Source organism: Rhea americana, unplaced genomic scaffold, assembly GCF_003343005.1.
Source record: "Rhea americana isolate MKP2758 unplaced genomic scaffold, rheAme1 scaffold_59, whole genome shotgun sequence".
Lineage (NCBI taxonomy): Eukaryota > Metazoa > Chordata > Aves > Rheiformes > Rheidae > Rhea > Rhea americana.
In genome coordinates, this window is record NW_028186745.1 from 3,890,291 (window position 1) to 3,895,388 (window position 5,098).

A 5,098-nucleotide genomic window follows, 5' to 3' on the forward strand; every position below is an offset into this window, starting at 1 on the left:
TGTTGGTTGATGTGGAAGCTGACAAAATCTGGCAGCTCTTTGAAATGCTGCGCTAGAAGACTTTTGGACCAGCTCATGTCTACCTTATTCCAATTCTTCAGAGCTCAACTTCATTCTTCCTAATGTGATTACGCCAGCACTAAACCAATGTAGCATGACAATACCCCAGTCCTACTGTCTTTTTCCATTATATATATATATATATAAAAAAGGGAACTACAAGGAATGAAAGCACCTGAAAATAATGCAAATATGCAGTTCAGTTTGTCCTTAACCCTTAAATCTTTGATTTAAGTCTATCAGCATCTTGAAAGAAGCATAACAGGTAAGAGGCCAAAGATTGCTGAACAAATAATTTTTATCATTTCATAAAGAACAACTTGGCTGGTGTCATTCCATCCAAATACAGTCTCTGCTGCTGACTTATTTTCTCTGTTCAAATATCTAATAGCAAAAAAAAAAAAAAACAAAAACAAAAATAAAATTTAGGAATTCTATTTGCCTATCAGTTTGTTGCATGCATAATTTTTTTGTTAGGAGATTAGGAGATGAAAAGAGTAAAAAGGCAAGAGGAGAAAACAGGAGACGAACCCTACTGACACTAGTCGTTATTYGCAATGACAGCAACTCTAGCAGATATTTCTGTCATTCAGGTAGCTCCTGTCAAATATTTCCTGTTTCTAACAAGACCATAAAAAATCAGATAACACCCAGGAGACRAAGGAAGTACTTGGGAAATTCTGAGTGTCTAATGTCCTACAGGCAAAGGATGTCTGCAATCCCCCACGGCAGCATAAGCAGTAGACTCAGGTAAAACCCACCTGGTCATTACATGACCACATTACATGACCAGGACATGTCTTCACTATACTTCTCCCACTCCTGTCAGCTGCACCTATGTAATTGTGCCACAGAGTCAGCAGCAATGTCCTGGTTGCAGTTTTTCTTCATCCTGTGATACACGGAGAATATCATAGTTCTGTGAACAAAACCAGGTGCCTGGGTTTCCCTTGATTTTTTGTGAGAGGGTTGCTTATTTTGCTTAGTTTTACTGTTCTATGATTAAATGATTGCATGTTAAGATATCTATGTGTAGGCATGAAAAATATAAAAATGGATGCAACTTTTCAGGATGCAACTCAGATCCAAGAATGCTCATTGCAAAAACTTTTCCCTAGATGACCATAGGTTTGCAAAGTTTCCTCTGTTTTCCTGAGGCGGGCAGAGGCCAGGGATCTCATAGAAGGAGCCTGGTGCCACTAAACTACTTTGCTATGGTAGACAGTAAGAGAGTTGTGTGGCTGTGGCTGTTTTCCTCTCGGTTGTGTATTCACATACTAGTCCCTTTTGAAGTTTCCTGGGTTTTAAGAAGACGAATGTACAACGTTCTAACATGACGCTGAAGTTAGTTACACGTATAATACTAATTGTTTCAATTGCCTATGAAATGTCCCTAAGAATGTAATTAGAGCTGCAGCGAGCTGTTCACCAGAGAATACTAACTCTGGCAAACAATTTCTTCTAAGTCTGCAAATTCATTGCCATTTTTCTGTTAAACTTGCTGTGAAGAATGGGACTTTCTGAAAAACAAATAAAATCTCTCTGTGATTTACTTGTCATGCAAACAGTGAAAAGAAAACGTAGACGAGGACGCTAACTTCCTACAAAACTGCAGGAGAAAATAGCCTGCTCTGAAAACACAGACCCTTAAAAAAAAAGCAGGTTGAAGTAGGATTTTGTAATTGTATTATTATTTTACCTGGATTTGCTTATTTTTGTTTCTCGAGTGTGCGATCAGATCCTCTAGCTTAACGGCAGATGCATGGATGAAGATACGTGGATGATGGCCTATGACTGGCCTTTTTTTTAGCCCTTCTTTTCACTTCACAGGAAGTTCAGGCCGACAGCAAGACGCTGCCTCGCGCGAGTGCTCTCGGGGGACGTAAAGAGCGGTGTGCGAGCTGAGCACAGCAAGGAAGCTTGTTTACGAGTCTCCGCCGCTGTAAGGACCCCCCTAATCACCCTAAACCTCTGCGCAAAGAGGTTTTGCAGGCTCGGGGCGAGCTCAGCGCGCTCTCGCGAGGCGGGCGCCGAGAGGAGCAGCGACGGGGGCGGCCGGCGGCGAGCTCGGGGCAGGGCTGCCGGGGCCGGGCGGGAGCTGCCCGCAGCCTCCGTCTGTGGGATCGCGCCTTGGCCGAGCGAGCTGATCTCCTCCGAGGCTCGGCGTTTCGCACGCCGAGCGGATGGCGACCGCCGCCGGCCCCCGCTCCTCTCGCTGCTTCTCGGCTTCACCGGCAGCCACGTTAAGGCCATCCCACCCCCTCGGCACGCTGCGTGCGGCGGGGAGACGCGCGGCGACGTGCCGAGCCTACGGCCGTCCCGCCGGCGCGGGAGCAGCGGCTGGGCACGGYGGGGCCTCTGCCCGCCCCGGGGCGCGAGGGCCCCGCGCCGAAGCCCGGGCCTTGGCCCCTCGCTCCCGCTTGAGCTTCCCTCTCTGCCGCCGGCTGCGCTTGAGGGCAGCTATTGATTTTTCCTGGGCTTTTCCTTTAATCACCAAGCTGGTGATTTTGTACAGCTTGGAGAGGCAGAGAGAAAGCTCATATTCGATAAAGAGAGAAAGAGAAGGTTAAAAAGCACATCCATTTTATTTTTGGAGCAATTGGTGTATTCCCTCCATCATGCCTTGACCAGTGAGAGAGATTTCTTAACAAAAAAATAATAAAAATATCTCCATCAGCTTCTTAGCTCTCAGATTTTACTACAAATTTGTTTTTCTAGCTCTAGTCACCCAGCAAGAGACATGTGCGCGCTTCCTAAGAGCTCAGGACTGGATAAAAACGATCTATTTCATAYAACATTTAAGTGCTAGAAAATCATGCTACTCTTAATCCACCAAAATAAAAATATTTTAAATAGCTATGGGATGTTTCGGAAACTATGTTATCTAAGATATTGGCTATTTAATGTAAGCATGCTGATAAGCTTTTGGAAAGTGGCTGATTGCAATAACAAACAGAATAATTCCTTGAACAGCCCTCACTCTCCCTGTGCATTTTGAATAAACTGAGCAACCACTGGAGTTTTACGCTTCTTAAGTTTCAGACCTGTCTTTGTATTTTCTGCTGTGACTATTATACAGTTCAGTGGACTCTTGACCTCCCACCCACAGAGCTTATTAGTACGGAGCAAAGACCAAACATTGTCGCAAACAGAATTTGAACAAAAAAAAAAAAAAAAAAAAAAAAAAAAAAAAAAAAAAAAAAAAAAAGAGAGAATACGAAGAAAAATCTTAATAGGAGAAATATTTCTCTTAGTTTTACTCCCCAAGGCTTTATATTTCTGGAACATCAAGTAAAGGTCAGCTGGAGAAGTGTGATGCTGCCAACATATCTTCCTGAGGTTACAGCCAGAGTCAATGGGAAATGGCCCAGCAAAATAACATCCTAAGTGACGGCTTGGTATTGATAYTTAAATTCAGTGTACAAACCTCCTGATGCATCTCGTAGAAAACCTCCAGTGTCCATTCCCCCAACCACCACTCAGTGGGCTATTTAGCGGGTGAAGAGCTGTGACCAGCRGAAAAACATGCTAAAGAACGTGCTGCAGTCACTACACAAGGAGACTCATTGCTTTGAATTTCTGGATATTTTCCTGATTTCAGCCAAATTAATCTGCTCAGCTGAGAAATGAAAAAGAGAAGAAAAGGCTACTAACRGCAGTAAATCAGACTGGGGGTGTGTGTAAAGGAAATATAGTTACTCTGGATAATAAACTAAGCCTGTTATGGAGATTTTTTAGTGCTAACAGATTTCTGCCTTCCTCTGTATCACAACAACAGAGGATGCACCAAAAACTCTGTCTGCGCTAGACTAGCAGCAAACATAAAATCGCTCAGAGTTGATTAAATATGTAGGGCTGTGTTTGTGTGGCTGATTTATCTAGAGGGTCCCCAGAAAAGCCCGTCATTTTACGTAGGTCAGCCAGAGTGCAGAGCAYTGCACGACAGAAAAAGCCACAATACAGTCAAGAAACGGGTGGATATTTTGACCTTTCTTCTCCATTGGTGTTCATCTCATTTTTATGTTTACTTTAGTGCTGTGATTTTTTTCCCTTCTTTGGATTTTAATTAAACTCTCCTTAGGCTTGCTAGCTTGACTTTCTTTTCTTTTCTTTTCTTTTCTTTTACTTTCTTTTCTTTTCATAAAGAATAAAGGAAGCCTGTTTACCAGGAAAGCTTTTCCCAAATCTTATTGCTCTATCTATAATTTAAATGTGTCATTAATGCACAATATTCAAGAAAAACTTTGTGAATTTTAATCAGATGGGTACAATAGGCTTTCCAATTACGTTGAAGCTAGCTTTGCTCATTATGTACATATCACAAGCTGTGTGGTAATAGAAAAATATAAATAAGGCTAACAGTATTTAGCTTGAAACCAGATCATATTGGAAGAAATGATACTGAAGCATTTGACATTGGCCACCAAGTGAGGTCTGAGTCCCTACAGCAGACATTTTTCAGCAGACGTTTTCCTACTTCTTTCATTGTAGTCAAGATTTCAGCCTGCCACAGGCTGCAGCTGTGAGTTCCTGTTCTCTTTGCTTCTCCCATTTTCTTCTCTCGCACAGATCAATCTTACACTTGTTCAGCTTTGTTAGATTTACTCTCAATTTATGCTGTTGCAACTGAGAACAGAATCAGACCCAGCAATGCAATCTGCCGTCAGACTAATTAGCTGCGTACTGTATGGTKTTCCATGTCCGTCCAGCTGTACGTGCTGGCTAGAGGACCTGTATACTGAATTTTATATCAAGGATTACCCTGAAAAGAGAGAGCTTTAGAAGTTAAAGCACCACGCTTGGATAACTCATGTGCATAGAATCCACATACAGACCCGAGTTATTGACCAGGTAGAGTAAGTTTTTCCAATCATTACACTGTACAGTCTTAAAAATAAAGTGCTACTGGCTTATGGCTAAACCTTACATGTGGCTATTGCATGCACACTTCAGGCTGCGTTGTCAAACACTAAGACACCTTTGCCAGAAAAGGATGGAGCCTAAGCACTGGGGCAATGACAGTTTTTGTTTTTTTTTT